A 24,163-nucleotide genomic window follows, 5' to 3' on the forward strand; every position below is an offset into this window, starting at 1 on the left:
TGATCGGGGGTTGGACTGGAGGAGAGGGATTAGGGGCAACTCACTCAGGTGCCATCTTGCTCTCCCCTCACACCATCATCGAGCAGTTTTGTGAAGTTTTTTACTCCAAAATTGTCATCACAAAGAAATTTGAACATGTTAAAAAAGGATGCCATTCCAGTTCTGCAAAATAATAGGTCAGTACCACTTAGCATAAGAGATGATCTTAAAATACTGTTGGTTAAACTCACTGATTAAGGTATTATCAAGAGCACAGAGTCTTCAGAGTGGGTTAGAACAATTGTCATTGTTTGGAAAAAATTGGGGATATTCGCATGTAGATGGATTTGCGCACATTAAATAAAAATATCGTGGATTGTCACCCATTACCCAAAATTCAAGATTTCTTGGCCAACATTGTGCATGTTAAGTATTTTTCTTTGTTGGATCTAAGATTGCCATTCCACCAGGTGCAACTCGCTGCAGAGTCGCAGAATTTGACAATGTTTGCAATACCCTTTGGGCCATACAACTCTATAAGATCACCATTTGGGTTGACATCCGCAGCACTTGTACTACAGAAGCTTATAGATGTAATCTTAACTGGTGTCAAAGGTATAGGGATCTAACCAAAGTTTTTATTGATTCTAGCTAATCGAGAAGTTTGTTCACCAAAGGACAAAGACATAATAAAATCATTCTTCGGTCTCAGTGAGTATTTCTCTTGCTTCATTCAAGGATATGCCTTGGTAGTCCAGCTCTTTGCAATCTGTTGAAAAAGGGTGCTACATTTGAATGGACTGACTTTGTTATTAAAGTATTTGAAACTGTCACTTATTTAGCTGAAAAAATGGCTTGTGACTGTGGGTGCTAGTGCGGCAGGTCTAGGGGGAGTGTTATCACAAAGGAGTGACAAGAAGCAATATACCATTGCTTTTGCTTCATGCCCTCTTAAGACATCAGAGAAAAGTTAATAGTACCATCAAGCCCGAGGCATTGGCTTTCTGTTGTGCGGTGCAAAAATGTAAAACATTTATTTGTGGCTTTTAGTTTGATTTGTTTACGGACCACAAACCTTTGATCCACGCTATGTGGAAATGGTTCTGGGATAGCTTGAGCAAGGTTGGTTAAACTATTATCTTGTTTGCAGGAATTTAATTTTCAGTTTAAATACGTTCCTGGCGGGACAAATATCAAGGCAAGAACATACAACTACAGGTTGCATACTTGTTTTTATTAAAAAACGTAATGAATTTAAAAAGGTGATTAATAATATCAAAAATTGACTACTGCAGTGCCCTGTTTTTTAATATTCGGATCATACGTTTGAATAAACAGCAGGTTCTTCAAAATGCAGCCGCTCGGCTGCTGCTTGCGATGCCAAAACGTGCGACCCTGATTACTTTAAACACAAATTTTGCCGGTATGCTACTACAAGACATCTCTGATCTTCATCTGCCTTCAATCTTATCATTCCCAAAGTCAAAACAGCCTTTTGGGGGAGGTCGGGGGAGACGTTTTATAGTGGGTACAACTAGACTCTGGAACTCTCAGTCAATCTATCTCAAAGTTAATTCCGATCTTCTTTCTTTCTGTAAATCCTTAAAAACCTGGTTGTTCAATAATTAATACTGCTTTTCTTATCCTTTTTTTCTATTCTTCTAGTCAGAGCTTTGGCGCCTAAACACCTCAGGGTAGTAGTGCGCTGTATACATTTTTATTTCATTTCATTTCAGTTTATACATCTCCAGTACAGATTACCGAGGTCTTCAAAGGGTCAGTGCTATGAAAAAAAAGGGGTAGTAGAGTAGAAGGTGTTTGGTCAAGGTGTCTCAAGAACAGGCTTGTAGCACTCTGAAGTCAGCAAAGAATATCAATTCTAAGGGTGAGGGAAGCAGTCTATGTGGGGCTTGCTGATGGATTGAAGACAATGTTCAAGCTTCTAAAGGATTTGAATGTTTCAACAACAGAGACATTGTTGAGTGACATGTCAGAACCACAGTCTCAGGATGATTCAGCTTCATCTTCTATTGATGATCAAAGTAGTTTGGATTCTGTGGGTCAGTCTGCGTCTACCTGTCATGCTGATGAAGATTAGCATGATTGTGGTAGGAAGTCTTCTCAAAATGAGTTTTTACGTATTAGGTTCAATTGTTACTATTTACATTAATTTCACGCAATATTTTTAATTTGGTTTGTCTGTTAAGAACATTTATTTTATTTTTCCTTTAAAGGAGGAAGATGATTCAGTGTATGAACTTGGTCAGTGCATGTCTACTTACCTGATTGTAGTCTTTTATGTTGAGCTTCACTTTCTTGATCTCCTCTCGCTGTGTTCAAGTCAATGTCCTTTTTGGGGCTGTTGATCACCGGAATCACTGGAGCACGAGGTGTGGGCGTGAGCTCTTTACCTTTATGTAAAATAAAGAACCACACGACCTACCTGCGACTCACAAGCCTCTTTCTAACAGTGGCGTAGAGTGGATTGGCATAGAGTAGAGTGACGCAGAGGAGAGCGGCATAGAGTGGCTTAGAGAGGCGTAGATTAGAGTGGAGTACAGCTGCATAGAGTAGAGTGGCGAAGAGTGGAGTGGTTTAAAGTGAAATGGCGTGGTGTAGAGTAGATTTAGGTAGATCAGTGGCGGCTGGTGACCTGTGAAAGTGGTGAGGCACAAATGTTGGGTAGAGAGAGAGAACGACAGGCATGTTTCTCCCCTCTGAAAACTTTTTAAACCAGAAGTGGCAAATGGTGCACTTTAAAGAAAATGTTAAGAATTTAGAGAGAAAAGATGAATGTCTATAAAGAATTTGTGAATGTGTAGTCTTGTGATTCAATGCTTTTTTTGACAAATATATGACTGTATTTTTTTCCCTCGTGGCATTTTGTCAAATTTAATATGACCACAACTCTGCACCAGTAGAAACCTCTCAGAACTGCGAAGTATTTTGATTTTACAAAATACATATTGTAATTAATTAATGGGAAGGCCTTTCATTCCTCCTCTCTGGTCCAATGCGGCCTGTTTTTTTCTTGGGCCAGTCTCATCTTTCAATAAATCTTTTAAGTCATACAATTGAATCGCATTTGATGATATAATAGTATGGCATATGTGAGAGAACAGTCAGCTACATTCATTTACAAAATGCAAAGGAAGGGTGGGAGAGAGAAAAAGATTTTTTCTTTGGAAGATCATGTGCCTCAAAAAGTATTTTCAACCAAACTTTGTGTGAACCGAAATGCCTGTCCTGCAGGCTCCCTCTGAGCCTGTTCTCTCCTGCAGTCACATACGTATATAAGTTGCGTCTAAGAGAGGAGGGGGAACCCACTGTAAAGATAACACTCAGAAGAGGCTGATTTCAAATACTGCTACAGCTTGTGTCATCTTCATGCTAGTTGTGTGTAATTATACAATGGTAGCATCCAGGGCTTTAAGTGGGCCAGGTCTCACCGGGTCGGAGCACCGGCAGTTTGTTTAAAAGGGCCTCGAAACGGGTCTCTATCAGCTCTGTTTTGTGCCCTGGCAGAGGCGGTCCGTTTTTTTTTCCGGACTGCAGTGACAGCAGGCACATCGATGTGCGGGTGGTGGGCGTTGTAGACGAAGGGAAATCCTTTAAAGAGAGTCATTTTCTCTCTGGACTTCCCTTCTTGAAACTCAGGAGCAAAAACATTGTCCTGGCGCCACCAGGGCTTTAAGGGGAAGTTTTTTTCAAAATTATATACAAGCCATAGTTGCTGCCTATTTATATTATGCAGCTAGCAACTATTGACAAAGCCAATAGTCATTACTTGTACGTATGATGTCACTTGTTGTATCATATATCTGGACGCATTGACATGAACAGCAAAATACAAGTCGGTCGGCACACTATTCTAAACACAGATTTTAGCCTGTGTGTTTTTATTCCACAAACCAAAGGAAATGATGGACGGAGTGCTGAACATTGCAAGCACTCACCCCCAGTCAACTGATCTGGGTTTAATCCATCACCGTTCTTTAGCCCACTCTGCCACCCCAGTTCAGACATGGCCATATGCAAATCAGTCTGACCCTGTGCCTCATGGGAACAGTCCAGCCCGAACTGCCAAGCCATGTCTTCCCTGGACCGGAAACAAGCTTCCTAGGACCGGTTTCTGGCATTTCAGCCGTCTTCAGCCAGGCTTGCTTGAATCCAGTGGCAAAGTGAGCAAGGGACTCACGTCTGAGCATACCCTGCCAACTTATGGCGAACAAAGCAAAAACCAAAGGAAATGATGGACGGAGTGCTGAACATTGCAAGCACTCACCCCCAGTCAACTGATCTGGGTTTAATCCATCACCGTTCTTTAGCCCACTCTGCCACCCCAGTTCAGACATGGCCATATGCAAATCAGTCTGACCCTGTGCCTCATGGGAACAGTCCAGCCCGAACTGCCAAGCCATGTCTTCCCTGGACCGGAAACAAGCTTCCTAGGACCGGTTTCTGGCATTTCAGCCGTCTTCAGCCAGGCTTGCTTGAATCCAGTGGCAAAGTGAGCAAGGGACTCACGTCTGAGCATACCCTGCCAACTTATGGCGAACAAAGCAAAAACCAAAGGAAATGATGGACGGAGTGCTGAACATTGCAAGCACTCACCCCCAGTCAACTGATCTGGGTTTAATCCATCACCGTTCTTTAGCCCACTCTGCCACCCCAGTTCAGACATGGCCATATGCAAATCAGTCTGACCCTGTGCCTCATGGGAACAGTCCAGCCCGAACTGCCAAGCCATGTCTTCCCTGGACCGGAAACAAGCTTCCTAGGACCGGTTTCTGGCATTTCAGCCGTCTTCAGCCAGGCTTGCTTGAATCCAGTGGCAAAGTGAGCAAGGGACTCACGTCTGAGCATACCCTGCCAACTTATGGCGAACAAAGCAAAAACCAAAGGAAATGATGGACGGAGTGCTGAACATTGCAAGCACTCACCCCCAGTCAACTGATCTGGGTTTAATCCATCACCGTTCTTTAGCCCACTCTGCCACCCCAGTTCAGACATGGCCATATGCAAATCAGTCTGACCCTGTGCCTCATGGGAACAGTCCAGCCCGAACTGCCAAGCCATGTCTTCCCTGGACCGGAAACAAGCTTCCTAGGACCGGTTTCTGGCATTTCAGCCGTCTTCAGCCAGGCTTGCTTGAATCCAGTGGCAAAGTGAGCAAGGGACTCACGTCTGAGCATACCCTGCCAACTTATGGCGAACAAAGCAAAAACCAAAGGAAATGATGGACGGAGTGCTGAACATTGCAAGCACTCACCCCCAGTCAACTGATCTGGGTTTAATCCATCACCGTTCTTTAGCCCACTCTGCCACCCCAGTTCAGACATGGCCATATGCAAATCAGTCTGACCCTGTGCCTCATGGGAACAGTCCAGCCCGAACTGCCAAGCCATGTCTTCCCTGGACCGGAAACAAGCTTCCTAGGACCGGTTTCTGGCATTTCAGCCGTCTTCAGCCAGGCTTGCTTGAATCCAGTGGCAAAGTGAGCAAGGGACTCACGTCTGAGCATACCCTGCCAACTTATGGCGAACAAAGCAAAAACCAAAGGAAATGATGGACGGAGTGCTGAACATTGCAAGCACTCACCCCCAGTCAACTGATCTGGGTTTAATCCATCACCGTTCTTTAGCCCACTCTGCCACCCCAGTTCAGACATGGCCATATGCAAATCAGTCTGACCCTGTGCCTCATGGGAACAGTCCAGCCCGAACTGCCAAGCCATGTCTTCCCTGGACCGGAAACAAGCTTCCTAGGACCGGTTTCTGGCATTTCAGCCGTCTTCAGCCAGGCTTGCTTGAATCCAGTGGCAAAGTGAGCAAGGGACTCACGTCTGAGCATACCCTGCCAACTTATGGCGAACAAAGCAAAAACCAAAGGAAATGATGGACGGAGTGCTGAACATTGCAAGCACTCACCCCCAGTCAACTGATCTGGGTTTAATCCATCACCGTTCTTTAGCCCACTCTGCCACCCCAGTTCAGACATGGCCATATGCAAATCAGTCTGACCCTGTGCCTCATGGGAACAGTCCAGCCCGAACTGCCAAGCCATGTCTTCCCTGGACCGGAAACAAGCTTCCTAGGACCGGTTTCTGGCATTTCAGCCGTCTTCAGCCAGGCTTGCTTGAATCCAGTGGCAAAGTGAGCAAGGGACTCACGTCTGAGCATACCCTGCCAACTTATGGCGAACAAAGCAAAAACCAAAGGAAATGATGGACGGAGTGCTGAACATTGCAAGCACTCACCCCCAGTCAACTGATCTGGGTTTAATCCATCACCGTTCTTTAGCCCACTCTGCCACCCCAGTTCAGACATGGCCATATGCAAATCAGTCTGACCCTGTGCCTCATGGGAACAGTCCAGCCCGAACTGCCAAGCCATGTCTTCCCTGGACCGGAAACAAGCTTCCTAGGACCGGTTTCTGGCATTTCAGCCGTCTTCAGCCAGGCTTGCTTGAATCCAGTGGCAAAGTGAGCAAGGGACTCACGTCTGAGCATACCCTGCCAACTTATGGCGAACAAAGCAAAAACCAAAGGAAATGATGGACGGAGTGCTGAACATTGCAAGCACTCACCCCCAGTCAACTGATCTGGGTTTAATCCATCACCGTTCTTTAGCCCACTCTGCCACCCCAGTTCAGACATGGCCATATGCAAATCAGTCTGACCCTGTGCCTCATGGGAACAGTCCAGCCCGAACTGCCAAGCCATGTCTTCCCTGGACCGGAAACAAGCTTCCTAGGACCGGTTTCTGGCATTTCAGCCGTCTTCAGCCAGGCTTGCTTGAATCCAGTGGCAAAGTGAGCAAGGGACTCACGTCTGAGCATACCCTGCCAACTTATGGCGAACAAAGCAAAAACCAAAGGAAATGATGGACGGAGTGCTGAACATTGCAAGCACTCACCCCCAGTCAACTGATCTGGGTTTAATCCATCACCGTTCTTTAGCCCACTCTGCCACCCCAGTTCAGACATGGCCATATGCAAATCAGTCTGACCCTGTGCCTCATGGGAACAGTCCAGCCCGAACTGCCAAGCCATGTCTTCCCTGGACCGGAAACAAGCTTCCTAGGACCGGTTTCTGGCATTTCAGCCGTCTTCAGCCAGGCTTGCTTGATTCCAGTGGCAAAGTGAGCAAGGGACTCACGTCTGAGCATACCCTGCCAACTTATGGCGAACAAAGCAAAAACCAAAGGAAATGATGGACGGAGTGCTGAACATTGCAAGCACTCACCCCCAGTCAACTGATCTGGGTTTAATCCATCACCGTTCTTTAGCCCACTCTGCCACCCCAGTTCAGACATGGCCATATGCAAATCAGTCTGACCCTGTGCCTCATGGGAACAGTCCAGCCCGAACTGCCAAGCCATGTCTTCCCTGGACCGGAAACAAGCTTCCTAGGACCGGTTTCTGGCATTTCAGCCGTCTTCAGCCAGGCTTGCTTGAATCCAGTGGCAAAGTGAGCAAGGGACTCACGTCTGAGCATACCCTGCCAACTTATGGCGAACAAAGCAAAAACCAAAGGAAATGATGGACGGAGTGCTGAACATTGCAAGCACTCACCCCCAGTCAACTGATCTGGGTTTAATCCATCACCGTTCTTTAGCCTACTCTGCCACCCCAGTTCAGACATGGCCATATGCAAATCAGTCTGACCCTGTGCCTCATGGGAACAGTCCAGCCCGAACTGCCAAGCCATGTCTTCCCTGGACCGGAAACAAGCTTCCTAGGACCGGTTTCTGGCATTTCAGCCGTCTTCAGCCAGGCTTGCTTGAATCCAGTGGCAAAGTGAGCAAGGGACTCACGTCTGAGCATACCCTGCCAACTTATGGCGAACAAAGCAAAAACCAAAGGAAATGATGGACGGAGTGCTGAACATTGCAAGCACTCACCCCCAGTCAACTGATCTGGGTTTAATCCATCACCGTTCTTTAGCCCACTCTGCCACCCCAGTTCAGACATGGCCATATGCAAATCAGTCTGACCCTGTGCCTCATGGGAACAGTCCAGCCCGAACTGCCAAGCCATGTCTTCCCTGGACCGGAAACAAGCTTCCTAGGACCGGTTTCTGGCATTTCAGCCGTCTTCAGCCAGGCTTGCTTGAATCCAGTGGCAAAGTGAGCAAGGGACTCACGTCTGAGCATACCCTGCCAACTTATGGCGAACAAAGCAAAAACCAAAGGAAATGATGGACGGAGTGCTGAACATTGCAAGCACTCACCCCCAGTCAACTGATCTGGGTTTAATCCATCACCGTTCTTTAGCCCACTCTGCCACCCCAGTTCAGACATGGCCATATGCAAATCAGTCTGACCCTGTGCCTCATGGGAACAGTCCAGCCCGAACTGCCAAGCCATGTCTTCCCTGGACCGGAAACAAGCTTCCTAGGACCGGTTTCTGGCATTTCAGCCGTCTTCAGCCAGGCTTGCTTGAATCCAGTGGCAAAGTGAGCAAGGGACTCACGTCTGAGCATACCCTGCCAACTTATGGCGAACAAAGCAAAAACCAAAGGAAATGATGGACGGAGTGCTGAACATTGCAAGCACTCACCCCCAGTCAACTGATCTGGGTTTAATCCATCACCGTTCTTTAGCCCACTCTGCCACCCCAGTTCAGACATGGCCATATGCAAATCAGTCTGACCCTGTGCCTCATGGGAACAGTCCAGCCCGAACTGCCAAGCCATGTCTTCCCTGGACCGGAAACAAGCTTCCTAGGACCGGTTTCTGGCATTTCAGCCGTCTTCAGCCAGGCTTGCTTGAATCCAGTGGCAAAGTGAGCAAGGGACTCACGTCTGAGCATACCCTGCCAACTTATGGCGAACAAAGCAAAAACCAAAGGAAATGATGGACGGAGTGCTGAACATTGCAAGCACTCACCCCCAGTCAACTGATCTGGGTTTAATCCATCACCGTTCTTTAGCCCACTCTGCCACCCCAGTTCAGACATGGCCATATGCAAATCAGTCTGACCCTGTGCCTCATGGGAACAGTCCAGCCCGAACTGCCAAGCCATGTCTTCCCTGGACCGGAAACAAGCTTCCTAGGACCGGTTTCTGGCATTTCAGCCGTCTTCAGCCAGGCTTGCTTGAATCCAGTGGCAAAGTGAGCAAGGGACTCACGTCTGAGCATACCCTGCCAACTTATGGCGAACAAAGCAAAAACCAAAGGAAATGATGGACGGAGTGCTGAACATTGCAAGCACTCACCCCCAGTCAACTGATCTGGGTTTAATCCATCACCGTTCTTTAGCCCACTCTGCCACCCCAGTTCAGACATGGCCATATGCAAATCAGTCTGACCCTGTGCCTCATGGGAACAGTCCAGCCCGAACTGCCAAGCCATGTCTTCCCTGGACCGGAAACAAGCTTCCTAGGACCGGTTTCTGGCATTTCAGCCGTCTTCAGCCAGGCTTGCTTGAATCCAGTGGCAAAGTGAGCAAGGGACTCACGTCTGAGCATACCCTGCCAACTTATGGCGAACAAAGCAAAAACCAAAGGAAATGATGGACGGAGTGCTGAACATTGCAAGCACTCACCCCCAGTCAACTGATCTGGGTTTAATCCATCACCGTTCTTTAGCCCACTCTGCCACCCCAGTTCAGACATGGCCATATGCAAATCAGTCTGACCCTGTGCCTCATGGGAACAGTCCAGCCCGAACTGCCAAGCCATGTCTTCCCTGGACCGGAAACAAGCTTCCTAGGACCGGTTTCTGGCATTTCAGCCGTCTTCAGCCAGGCTTGCTTGAATCCAGTGGCAAAGTGAGCAAGGGACTCACGTCTGAGCATACCCTGCCAACTTATGGCGAACAAAGCAAAAACCAAAGGAAATGATGGACGGAGTGCTGAACATTGCAAGCACTCACCCCCAGTCAACTGATCTGGGTTTAATCCATCACCGTTCTTTAGCCCACTCTGCCACCCCAGTTCAGACATGGCCATATGCAAATCAGTCTGACCCTGTGCCTCATGGGAACAGTCCAGCCCGAACTGCCAAGCCATGTCTTCCCTGGACCGGAAACAAGCTTCCTAGGACCGGTTTCTGGCATTTCAGCCGTCTTCAGCCAGGCTTGCTTGAATCCAGTGGCAAAGTGAGCAAGGGACTCACGTCTGAGCATACCCTGCCAACTTATGGCGAACAAAGCAAAAACCAAAGGAAATGATGGACGGAGTGCTGAACATTGCAAGCACTCACCCCCAGTCAACTGATCTGGGTTTAATCCATCACCGTTCTTTAGCCCACTCTGCCACCCCAGTTCAGACATGGCCATATGCAAATCAGTCTGACCCTGTGCCTCATGGGAACAGTCCAGCCCGAACTGCCAAGCCATGTCTTCCCTGGACCGGAAACAAGCTTCCTAGGACCGGTTTCTGGCATTTCAGCCGTCTTCAGCCAGGCTTGCTTGAATCCAGTGGCAAAGTGAGCAAGGGACTCACGTCTGAGCATACCCTGCCAACTTATGGCGAACAAAGCAAAAACCAAAGGAAATGATGGACGGAGTGCTGAACATTGCAAGCACTCACCCCCAGTCAACTGATCTGGGTTTAATCCATCACCGTTCTTTAGCCCACTCTGCCACCCCAGTTCAGACATGGCCATATGCAAATCAGTCTGACCCTGTGCCTCATGGGAACAGTCCAGCCCGAACTGCCAAGCCATGTCTTCCCTGGACCGGAAACAAGCTTCCTAGGACCGGTTTCTGGCATTTCAGCCGTCTTCAGCCAGGCTTGCTTGAATCCAGTGGCAAAGTGAGCAAGGGACTCACGTCTGAGCATACCCTGCCAACTTATGGCGAACAAAGCAAAAACCAAAGGAAATGATGGACGGAGTGCTGAACATTGCAAGCACTCACCCCCAGTCAACTGATCTGGGTTTAATCCATCACCGTTCTTTAGCCCACTCTGCCACCCCAGTTCAGACATGGCCATATGCAAATCAGTCTGACCCTGTGCCTCATGGGAACAGTCCAGCCCGAACTGCCAAGCCATGTCTTCCCTGGACCGGAAACAAGCTTCCTAGGACCGGTTTCTGGCATTTCAGCCGTCTTCAGCCAGGCTTGCTTGAATCCAGTGGCAAAGTGAGCAAGGGACTCACGTCTGAGCATACCCTGCCAACTTATGGCGAACAAAGCAAAAACCAAAGGAAATGATGGACGGAGTGCTGAACATTGCAAGCACTCACCCCCAGTCAACTGATCTGGGTTTAATCCATCACCGTTCTTTAGCCCACTCTGCCACCCCAGTTCAGACATGGCCATATGCAAATCAGTCTGACCCTGTGCCTCATGGGAACAGTCCAGCCCGAACTGCCAAGCCATGTCTTCCCTGGACCGGAAACAAGCTTCCTAGGACCGGTTTCTGGCATTTCAGCCGTCTTCAGCCAGGCTTGCTTGAATCCAGTGGCAAAGTGAGCAAGGGACTCACGTCTGAGCATACCCTGCCAACTTATGGCGAACAAAGCAAAAACCAAAGGAAATGATGGACGGAGTGCTGAACATTGCAAGCACTCACCCCCAGTCAACTGATCTGGGTTTAATCCATCACCGTTCTTTAGCCCACTCTGCCACCCCAGTTCAGACATGGCCATATGCAAATCAGTCTGACCCTGTGCCTCATGGGAACAGTCCAGCCCGAACTGCCAAGCCATGTCTTCCCTGGACCGGAAACAAGCTTCCTAGGACCGGTTTCTGGCATTTCAGCCGTCTTCAGCCAGGCTTGCTTGAATCCAGTGGCAAAGTGAGCAAGGGACTCACGTCTGAGCATACCCTGCCAACTTATGGCGAACAAAGCAAAAACCAAAGGAAATGATGGACGGAGTGCTGAACATTGCAAGCACTCACCCCCAGTCAACTGATCTGGGTTTAATCCATCACCGTTCTTTAGCCCACTCTGCCACCCCAGTTCAGACATGGCCATATGCAAATCAGTCTGACCCTGTGCCTCATGGGAACAGTCCAGCCCGAACTGCCAAGCCATGTCTTCCCTGGACCGGAAACAAGCTTCCTAGGACCGGTTTCTGGCATTTCAGCCGTCTTCAGCCAGGCTTGCTTGAATCCAGTGGCAAAGTGAGCAAGGGACTCACGTCTGAGCATACCCTGCCAACTTATGGCGAACAAAGCAAAAACCAAAGGAAATGATGGACGGAGTGCTGAACATTGCAAGCACTCACCCCCAGTCAACTGATCTGGGTTTAATCCATCGTTATTTTGCTCACCACGCCACCCCGAGTGGGAAGGGTATGCCCAGACGTGGGTCCTGTGCTCTCCATGCCACTGGAAACAAGCTATCCTGGCTGAAGAGGGGTGAAGCCTCAACTGGTCCTAGGATGCTTGTTTCCAGTCCAGGGAGGACCTGGCTTGGCAGTTCGGGCTGGACTGTTCCCATGAGGCACAGGGTCAAGACCGATTTGCATATGGCTGGGTTCAAACTGGAATGGCATGGTGAGCAAAAAAACGATGGATTTAGGCCCAGATCTCTGTACTGGGGTGAATGTATGACATTGTTCTGCATTCTGTCCATCAATTGTTGTTTTTGTTTTTATTCCACGCCCTTAATTACACTGACCACGCCCCTTTGAGAGACCCCCCCCAGTTTTTTCGGCCCACTTAAAGCCCTGGTAACATCTATATAAAAGCGTTCTGACGACATGGTCTGCACGTTTAAACTTTCAAATAAATGTAGAACGAGTTTTGGCTTTACGTCCTGCATGAGCTTCCAACCTGGTAGTGATATATATTTTTTTGCCAAGCGCAAGGCGCTGCTGCCTGCATACTACACCATCACACTCATGGTTTCACCTCATGCTTTCATTTGTACATATCATGGCACAGTAATCGCTGTACCAGATTACTGTAGTTAATAAAACCATAAATGGCCAGTCTAGTCCTTGGGGGAAGCTGTTTATGTGGTCGTCGGTCGTCAGTCGTCCCCCCCCCCCCCCCCACTCCCCTTGTCTTCTCATTTTTTCTTGAGCAATTTTGCCCGGTTAGTAGAAAAACAAGATTCCGAACAAGGAGAGACTTAGTAAAACTTAACAAAACCTTCACATCCAAAAACAACCCAAGAAACCCTACACACATGATGGTATCCCAAGACCGTACAAAAAGGCAGCTAGAGTAAGATAGTGCTACACTCTTTTAATATTGAACTTTTGCAAGAGCAATGAACCCAAGAATGAAATAACAAAGCTCTGATGGCACGTGCTGCAGGCCCATATCAAAACTAGCTACGGACGACGACGATGCCTGTGAATGCCTCTGTCTGCAGGTGCCCCAGGAAAAGGGGAGAGAGACAGACTCCCCCACTGGCGCAGCTTCAGTCACGTGCACACACTAACAGAGCAGAGGCCCTGCCCGTAAAACCAGTTGGCTCTAAACCAATCCAGACTATGCTCCTGCTGTTACAGCAGGGCCGGGATTGGCTGGGGCAGGGGACTTCACCGCTCATACTGATACCGGGGGCTGTGGCTTTGAGTCACCTCCTCCCCCAGTCTCTCTAATGTGCGCTGTTTTGCAGAGACTCTGGAGACCTAGTGTGCATGTTAGGCTGGCCGGAGAAAGGCAGCCATCCAATCCGACACGCGACCTTGGGCACAGGTGCCTCCAACAAGTGTAATGTTAAACTCAGCCCCACCTCCCTCAGGCCTGCACTGGCTTTAGGGCCCGTCTCAGCCTCTACTCTATTATGCAATCCGCCGCCTCAAAGGCTGACTGCCGCAGGCTGCAGGCAGAACGTAAACAGTAAACTTTAATTAATTTAATTTACTTTGCTCACATTAATAGGGGGTCGGTGTAGAGTGGAGTGATGTAGAATAGAGTGGAATGGCATAGAGTAGCGTGCCGTACAGTGCCGTAGAGTAGAGTGGAGTAGCATGGAATGGAGTGGCCTAGAGTGGAGTGCCATAGACTGGACTGGAGTAGAGTAAACTGGAGTGGGGTAGAGTGGAGTAGCATAGAGTGGAGTGGAGAAGAGTAGTGTAGAGTAGAGTTGTTTACATTAGAGTTGAGTGGAGTGGTAGTTGGCCGTCTAGTCTTCCTGAAACCGGAAGTTCAGCGTACTTAACTGACATTTTGTGGTGGGACACACCGATGGAGCTATAGATAACTGGACGTATCGCCGCAAATATCATGCCAGCCGGACACGGATTAGGACTCGCTACACTGTGATTTACTCAAGTAAGGTATGGGACTAATTTGGGGATTTGGTAGTTTGTAATTTTTACCTCGTTGCCATTTCTCAACCGATTAAGCGGGGGGTCGGGTTCTTCACTGCTTAGACTGGACATACCACCTAAACAGCCAAGGCTCACCTCATAGGTCTTTCCTCACCATAAATAGGAGGTATCGGGCATTAGAACGATTAGTTGGATTTACATCATCTAGGGTACTAGTTGGCATTTAACGTCAGACTGCCATTACTGCAAGGAACTCTATTTATGTGACTCGTTTCTAACCCCGTTGGCATTCCCACCAACCATGGATTTCCTGACACATGCACAAGCGTAACTCACGCGGTATTATTACAGATTACTTTCAGATTACTTTCAGATATACTAGATCGTCTTGATCACCTTACTTGGGGCCCGATTCACACAACTAGCTTAAGACAAAATCCTAAACTTAGTACCATTTTGGTATTCACAGAAGGCACTTACTCATTTTGGTATTCACAGAAGGCACTGACCATCTTATCTTTCTCTTCTTCCACCCCACCCACAGATACTCTTCTGAAGAACATTGGAGGCTCTTTGGCCTTTGACTCAGCCTGGCATTTCTCCAATAAGATACACAGGCATTTCCTTTCAGCATAAGGTATGTTTCGTCCGCACACTAAGCGACTCGTCCGCTTTGTACCCATTCACATACTAGTGGGCTTCTAGATCACTGATGCCAATGTTTCCCTCATAGGCCTTCCAGCGGAAGCTTCCTCCTTGCTCGCTAAAGCCTGGGCAGACAATACGAGCAAACAATAGAGTTCCGCCTGGTCAAGATGGTTGGGTTGGATTCATCAAGGCCAGGTCGATCCCTTGGGGGCAGACAGTGTCCATGTGGTGAATTTTCTGGCAGACCTGGCCTCTCAGGGTTTTGCCTATCTGTCCATTAATGCCTTTAGATTGGCGATTTCAGCAGCACATCAGCCAGTAAATGGCCCCCCTAATCAGGGAGCATCTGTTGGTCAGGAAATTGTTGAGGGGCGTCAGACTCTCGGCCCCTTCTGCACCCAAGTACACATCTCTATGGGATGTTAACAAGGTTCTATCCTTATTTCAGTCCTGGCCTCATAATAAGTACCTATCAAGGATAGCAACTGTCTGCAAAATTAACAAATAACCTGCTTTCCTACAGTGGTGTTCAGTGGTGGGACCCAGTACTTGTGTTTGTGCAGTACCACTCAGTGATTTGTATGAACCAAAAATGTCTTACAAATTTTCTGACATCAGAATAAACTTTCTTTTATTTCTCTTTGATTGTCCATATGTTTCCTACTGTCCAAATCTAACTCCTGCTTCACATTTGTGCAGCTGTGACTTTTGCTTGCAAAGATGGAGTTAGAGCTCTGCAGCACTGATGCCCTCAAGTTGCTGGAGTTGAAGAAGCTCTACAAAGAGGGAGAGCTGACCATGTAGAAGTGGGACACAAAGGTGGATTTTTAAATAGCCTCAGAGCCTTTGCAGGATGCAAGCTGCAAGCTGCATCAGAGGAGCAGGAGGTGGATGACCTTGAGGATGAGTAGCTGGATATGGAGGATGAGGATGAGGAAGGAAATGGTCCTGCAACAGGCCCTGAGATGCAGAAGGAGGTGGATAAGTTGTCCACAGGGATTAGGTCACCTGCCATCCTATAGTCTATTTTCCTGAGAAGTTAATGGACAGGAGAGCTGGGAGAAAACTCAAGCAGGAGCTGGCCCTGATGAAACTGGTTGCTGAGGAAACCAAAGCAGCTATAGACTAGAAAAGGCTGGCTCTGGAGGATAGAAAGAAAGCCATTGAGAGAAAAAAATCTGCTGGCTCATGAAGTGAACAATAGAACTACTGTCTTTCCAGAATTCTATTTAATACAGTTCATTTCATCCATGTGTTAACTGCCTGCATGCATTCACCAAATCTGAGCCAGATGACAGTGTCTTCTCTGGCCAGGAAGACAACAATTTTGGTGTCATCTGCGTAGGATGTAAGGGAGAAACAAATTAGCCCAAACAAAAAGACTGCTCTCAGCCAGAGAGGAAGGAATTAATCAGATCCCAAGCTGTTCCGGTGATCCCAGTGTTGGCTAGGCGATCCATCAGCAGCCCATGATTAACAGTATCAAAGGCTGTTAATAGATCAAGCAGGATAAGGGCTGCCCTTCCTCCCCAGTCGAGCTACAGCCTGATCTTGTCAATGGCCTTAATCAGTTCTGTCTCCATGCTATGCCCAGTACGAAAGCCATATTGAGTGGAGTCCAGGAAATTGCTGAAATGGATATTCTCCACTAATTGTTCATGATTTTTTCGGCAATCCTCACTGGCAGAGGTGAGCAAGAAATGGGGTGATAGTTGTTAGGATCCTTAGGATCTAAGGTCACTTTTTTTAAAGACGGGAAGCACTTAGGCTTTCTTCCAAATTGAAGGAAAAGAACTGGATTTAAACATTTGTCGAAAATTTCTGATAACTTGGAGGCAATAGACTCAGCTGCTAGCTTGGCCACCTTTGGAGGGCAGGGGTCCTATGGGGGATCCAGATTTTGTGGTGACGATTAGTCTTAAAACTTCCTCTAGGGAGGGAATACCTTAGGAATAGTCTCTAAGCGAAGTGCACTCTGCTATAGGGTTTGAGTGGGCCATCTTGCTGAAGTCAAATAATCCATGGATGAGAACCTGCTGTAAACAGCTTCAACCATATGTCGGAAAAAGTTGGCCAGGGTGTTGCAGAAAGATTGACTTGGGTAAGTGAGTTTATTTCTTGTATCCGTTGTCATCTTAATGACCGTTTGGAACAGTTCTTTAATAGAATTCTTTACTACTTCTATTTTTAGTCAAATAGAAAGCATTTTCCTTTGGAATAATGCCCTCGTAGGCTGTCAAAAAATTCTTGTACTTGGCCTTCTCTCCCTCAATGTAGTTTATTCTTCATCTCTTCTCCTGTCTTCTACAACATTGTTTGTAAGTCCTAAGCTTTTCTAAAAACTATGGCACAGAGATGTTGCTTCTCTTAAACTTAACCAGTTTAACCAGTGCCTTGGAGCTTGCAACTGTGTCTAACCACTTAGTGTATTGAGAAGCCGCTATATCTATATCCTCTGAATAGGCAGGTAACCAATCTTTTAGCATTTTGGCGATAATGTCTGGCTGAATTTTTAGGCAGGCCCAAGAGGGTAGCATAGTTGGTTGGGTGTTAGGAGCATGCTCAGGGTGAGTTTGATATATGTCTATATAAAATGGCAACTGTGATCTGTCCATGTCATCAAAATAATTCTTATATTACCTATCACCGGTTGGTTGGTAAAAATTCTGTCTAAAGTATGTCCTGCTTGATGTGTGGGGCCTGCTATAGTTTGTGAGAGCATAAGACCTGACAGAGTCTGTCAAAGTGCTGCTGTGTCCCTATCTGAGTGCGCTTCTAAGCAAAAGTTAAAGTCAACTAGGACCGTATAGTTAGCGGATAGAATATTGTCCTCAAGTAAATTACAAATTTCCTGTGAGAAGAGGGATCTACATACTTATAAACTATAGGAAGGTGCATCAGGAAAAAGTCCACATCCAATGCAGATTTCCAAAATTCTTCTTTAGTAATATCCTTCAATATAAAGGTTAAAATCCAGCCAACGCGTTTCGTTCCATACACTCCTGGACCTTCATAAGGGCTCAAAATAGTATATAGTGAAGTCTTTCTGGAATTTGATAATCAAGTAGTGTATCCATAGCAATTTAGATGCAACGTCCTCCACATTAAGTATTCCAACTGTTTGATATCACAATTTACAGCGGGCACCATCAGGCCCCATACTCGATACCATATTACGTACCCTTGTCAAAGTGCAGTTTTCAAAAAAGGATTTAGGACCAGGTGGGCGATATATGACCATCCCTTTGAAAGTCCGGTTTTTTGTTACTTCAATGCTAAAGGACACTGATCCACAGGAAGGTGAAGGAGCACAGTTGCAACAGAGCAGTAAGTCCATCCTATATATGATGGCTAATCTGCCCCCTCGCTAGAGCGGTCTATCCTGTCTATAAATGGCAAAGCCATCGGTTAAGGCTACCAAAATATCAGGGTTGGACGAAGGATCGCCCCATGTTTCTGTAACAAAAGCCAGGGAAGGATTAGAAGTATAAATTTTATCCCTTCAGTAGCTTTGGTTAAATCATTTGTACTCTCAGACTCAGTCGAACCTAGATGTACGCCATAAACATGGCAGATATGGGTTGCATTAGAAGGACTGGGAAAGAAATCTGGCTTGGGAAAGCCCATGCTCTTACCAGAGGTGAACGAAAACAGCATATTAAGCATATAGGTTACTTTTGAATGGCTCTGCTCCCAAACTTGCTGGGGGACTGGCGCTCGGAGCGATCTGGATGCACACACATTAGGCACGCCAGCGGACACTCTTTGCTGCCCTTGAAATAACTCACCATGCAAAGGAGGTGTGGTTTGAGGGCTCTGCAGCGCATCAAGCTGATAACGAGTGGGAAAACAGAAAAGCAGAACTGGGGTCCAGAAACCCCAGAATCCAGTCACAGGCTACCATATGAGCTGGAAACTGCTAGGTAACTGAAATCTGATTAAAATAAAAGTGAAAAAAATAAAACATAAAAAGATTTAAAAAGGGACTAAATCCCACAGATATTGTACCGACATAAAGCTGGGATCCAGGCACCTCTCAAAATATGTCAGCAAGCTGCCTACAAGGAATTTAGAAAAGTCGGTCCTCTCGTTGCCACTAAGGGGAGGACACACGTCTAGATCTATTCCTGGTTTCATCAAGGATAAGATTGAAGTCCCTACTCCAAAGGAGTAGGCATTCTGTATTTAGGGGCAGAATTTGGCAGTTTCAGTAAACGCTGCAGTGTCATCTGTTTTGTGACCCTACACATTAACAATCAGTAACTGGGGGGTCCATCAGCAAGCCCTGCAAAACAATGTATCTACCCTGTGATCTCTATCTTCAGATTTGTGTTTATAATCTGCAATTTCTGTATTAGTATAGCAACCCACATGAGTGGGAACTGTATGGCGCCATATAGCAGTGTAATACTTTCCAGCACGGTTTTTGGGATTATCAAGGAAGTGTGCCACCTACAGCAATGTTATTGTCTGTCCAAGTATGCCTGAAATAGCCTAAGCTTCTTCAGATTGTTAAAACCATGGATATTCCAAGTGGGGCTTCCACCTCACTCAACAAATAACCCAATTTCTTACATTGGTACTCTAAAAGGCAAATGGAAAAAAATATATTAAAGAGACAACATACAATGCCCTATTTTGCTCTATGAGGCATAGAGCTATTTTTTTTTATAATCAATTTTTATTATCACTTGGAAAAAACGATCAAACAAGTCTTCAGCACAGCTCATACAAGATAGATCATGGAAAAGCCACCAACAACCAGTGAAAACCACATGTTAGAGTCATAGGGAGGAGTTCAATACAGCAGATTCAACCATTTACCCCAAACCTTGTAGAATTTCGCTGGGCAGCCACGTGCCTCGTAGAGGGGCTCTTCCTGGGCCGCACACCAGTCCACTCCTCGGCGCCATTTTCTCAGGGTAGGGGGTGTTGGCCTGAGCCCAGGCCACCGCAATATCTCGCTTGGCCACAGCGACTGCCATCCCTAGAAAACATTTGTCAGCTCTGGAGCCAGCTAAACCATCAAACACGCTCTATTGCCAACGCAAACAAGAGGGGTGAGAGAGGGCACCTCTGGCTCGTACCTCTCCGGATTGGAAATGCGTCTGAGATGACGCCATTGGTAAGGACCCTGGCTTTGGGAGTAGAATAAAGGGCGCAAACAAGATGCCGGAAATGGGGTCCAAAGCCCATCATCATGAGGACGTCCTCCAAATACCTCCAGTCCACCGTGTCAAAGGCCTTCTCAAAATCTATAAGTAGAAATGCTAGGTATGGTGTCAGATGGTGACGGTGGGCCAAGGCGAGGTGGAGGCACCGTATGCAATGTCTGGTGCTGCGAGCTGGCATAAAGCCACACTGATACGGATGGACCAGCTTGTGCAGGATAGGGCGAAGACGATGGGCCAGGGCTGTAGCAAATATCTTTATTTCAGTGTTGATTAAAGAGATCGGACGGTAGTCCGCACAGGAGGCAGATGGTGGTTGGGTTTTTGGAATTATAACGATAGTGCCCACATCGGTCTCGGGGGAGAAAGGTGCCCACTTCGGCAACATGCTGAAAGAATTCAACGAGTTGGAGCACCAACAAATCCCTGTAGGCCGCATAATACTCCTGCGGGAAACCATCCGGCCCGGGCATTTTCCCCAGATTCAGCGAGGAAATGGCTCCCTGTATCTCTTCCGGGGTAAAAGGGAGATCGGGATCTGGTACTTCTGCCTTAATTAGGCAGGGAAGTTGGATGGCAGCCCGTCCCAGCAGGTCCATAAGAGCAGCCTTGGGAGGACGAGTGGAGTACAGCTGAGCATAGTAGTCTGCAAAGGCCTGTGCAATGGCCCGAGAAGTGTGATGGCAGGTTCCGGAGGCGTCCCGAATCTCAGGGACGATCCTGTTTGCCCTGGGTTACGAGATCAAATTGTGGAGCAGCTTCCCATTTTTGTCACCCCAGCCATAAACACGGGCCACGGAGGAGCGACAAAGCGCACTGGCCAAGTCAAGGGAAAATTGTCGGATTTCATCACAAATCACTGCTAGTTGCCTAGCGGGTTGGGGATCAGTAGTGTCAGAAAGGGCCACTTCCATTCACGTGGCCTGAGACGCGAGCAGAGCCCAGCGCTTGGACTGAGCCGCCCGCTTTGCGTGTATCAGGCCCCTTGCTATGCCTCGGATGGTGGCCTTACTGGCCTCCCAAAGCATGCCCGGGGAAGGAACCGAGCCCTGATTAGCAAGGAAGTAGTGGCGCAGTTTTTGAATAGCGTCTTTGACCTCTTTGTCTTGCAAAAACCACATGTTCAGTCTCCAGACCATCCACATCCCCTCCGAGGCTCCCCCCAGACATAGTGACATGGCCGAGTGATCTGAGATTCCCCTGGGTAGAATAGAGATAACAGAGACCATTTGGCAGTCAGTGGCGGGTAAAAAGAGTAAGTCGAAGCGAGAGTGTGTGTGATGGGCCGCCAAGGTATGGGTGTATTGTGTCCCTCAGGGGTTCCAGACCCTCGAGACATCACACAGACCAAGAGCCGCTGACCAGTCCAACAGTTTCTTAGCTGAGGCTAGGTGTGCTGAAGAGGGCCCGCTTTTCACGCCGAGAGACGGTTGCATGACTGCTTTAAAGTCACCCCCAATTATTGTCTGACCCAGGGGAAAGGCAGAGACCATGGCTCTAAGGTGATGGAGGGTGGAAGTAAGTGCCGCAAGCAGGATGTATGCGGATACCAAGTTCCGGGTGTGTCCCTCGAGCCCACTCGACACAGCAACGCAGCGGCCCTGGTTGTCCATCGTTACCCGTTCGACGGTGAAGGGGAGATCCTTACGTGGTAGTATGGCCACCCTCTGGATCCCCGTGAAAAACCAGAGTGCCAGACCCTATCGAAACCATACCTCGCTAAAAAGGGGCAGTGGGCTCCCAGGAGGTGGGTCTCCTGAAGGAGAAGAGTGTCAGGCGCGTGGCGCTGAGCATACTTAAGGACTGCTGTGCCTTTAATGAGATCTAACAGTCCGTTCACGTTCCAAGACAGAACATGAAGGTATCAACTGCTAAGAGACATCTGGGTCAGGAGTGGTGCATGAACGAGACAGGCAGAGGGGGCCTAGGCCCCAAGGGGAGCAATGCTCTGCAGCCAAGGGGGAAAGGTGTGGCGCGCTTGATTTGAAAATGATGTCTGTCGGTGGCAATATGGTGTGTTGGTGTAGAGGTGCTGAACACAACTAGAAACAGTGACTCGAACTGAGCCAGTTCGAAAACGTTCTTGAGGACAACGGTCCCCCCGCCTAAGTCCCCCCACTTCCTCCCACCCTATACTTCCGGAATCAAAGCTTCTGTCGTCCTGAAACAATAATAAAATAACAGCAACAAAAGGGCCAAGCTAAAACGCTTAGCAGGGCAGTCCGTGGCAATGGTGGACCCCTCCACAGTGACCGATATAGCAGTAATCATCAGCATGCCATTGAGAGAGCAGTGTTTGTGAGAGTTTTACCCTTAGCCTGTTCCGGGGGAGCTTCCGCAAGGCAAACCTCATCCTCTCAACTGAGGCTTTGAAGCGCAGGGTTTCTAAAAAAGGACCAAGCCCGTAGCAATGGAATCCTCTACTTGACGGGTACGATGTGGTTTTTTAGTAAGCCTTTGGATAAGCAAAGTTCGTAGAATTTCTATATCCATATCAGTCAGTTAGGTTCCCTGTAAGACCGACCTCCGTCTCTCCTCCGAGGCCCTGCAGCATGGGACTTCTAGAAAGGTCAGTGTCTGAGGCTGTGAAGCATAGAACTTCCGAGGGGTCCGGGCTGCGACAGAGATCGTCCACTGAGCCGGATCGACTGTGGTCTCGGAAGGCCAGGGGGCCCCCAGTGGCGTCAGGCCCCCGGGGTCCTGGGTGGGGCGATGCAGATACAGTCCCTTACCGATTCCTTATCCTGCGGGACTGCGTGCGCCTGCGCCGCTGTTTTGGAGGAGTCAAGCTAGGCGCCGGGGACCCATGTAGGATGGCCAAAGGGGCCGGCTGGATCTGTAGGGGTCGCTCCTCAGTCAGCCAGGCCCAGGCAGCCTGTGGAGTATCAAAGAAGATTGTCCTGCCCTGGAAGACCACCCATAGACGGGCCGGGAAAAGGAGCCATATCTCAGTCCCAAGTTACGGAGCTTTTGTTTGACTTCAGCATAGGAACGGCGCTGGGCCTGCACCTCCCTCGTGTAATCCGGGAAGAGCATGATGACATTGTTCTGGTACCTCAGGGGACCCTGGGATCGGGCAGCGTTGAAGATGGCGTCTCTATCCCTAAAGTTGAGGATCCTTGCAATAATGGGACGGTGCAGGGCACCCGGAGGTGGCCTCGGGTCCAGGGAGCGGTGAGCGCACTCAATCGCGAACCAAGCTGAGAGCATGTCTTTGGGCATCCATGACCTCAGCCATGTCCGTCTGGCCCTGCTCGACACCCTCCGGGAAACCCACCAGGCGCAGGATGTTACGACGCACACGGATTTCGGCACCCTCGGCTCTATGACGCAGCTTCAGGGTATGAGTTTGCAGGTGGGTCACCTGGGTTTTCAGCTGACCAAGCTCATCCTCAACCATGGATATACGGGACTCTGCCTCAGAGATCCGCGCTGTAGCGTTACGCAGGTCCTGGCATAGGAGGGACGCATCCACTCGGACCTCGCCAATCCTGCTTTCCACCGAAGGCCTGTGAGTTGCTGATGGCTTGTAGGATAGCTGAGAGATCGGTCCCGGGGAGGGAGGAGCTCCCTGGTGGTCCTTCAGCTGGGTTACGTTCCGCTGTAGCATATTGATCTATTTTGGTTTGAGTTTGCATAGCAGGCGTCTTAGGGATGCGGTCCCTCCCCATTTCTGCTCCAATGTAGGGGGGCCTCAGCCACCCGGCAAGGCAAAGCTCATGCAGGTGAAGGGGGCGCAGATGTTCCCCTATGGGATACGTCTAGATGCAGATCGTCAGTTCTCAGGCCTCACGGTAGGGGGACAGCGGAGGGGAAGAGGGAGAAAAGGAGTGAGCGGCAGGACCCCCTCTCCTGGCCCCTGCTGCTTGATCAACGCAGCGAAAGTTTCCGGCTGCCACCTCTCCACCGCGGAGTCTCAGAATGACATCAACCAGGGCCCCAAATCGAAACAGTCATCAACTGCCCCGTGCCGCCGCCCTCCACACCCAACAGGCTCCCCGGGGCGCCATCTTGATGGTGGCCAGATATTGAAAGACACCCCCGCAGGGCCAGGGGGGGAAGCGGAGAGACCTTTGCACTCGGTGCAGCAGGTCTGGCCCGTGTCAGCCAGCTATGCCCAGAGCAGTTCTTCAAGACCACTACTCCACCAGTGGCCAGGAGTCCCGGGTGGATGCAAACA

The sequence above is a fragment of the Triturus cristatus genome, chromosome 4_1 (genome assembly GCF_964204655.1).
Source record: "Triturus cristatus chromosome 4_1, aTriCri1.1, whole genome shotgun sequence".
Taxonomy (NCBI): domain Eukaryota; kingdom Metazoa; phylum Chordata; class Amphibia; order Caudata; family Salamandridae; genus Triturus; species Triturus cristatus.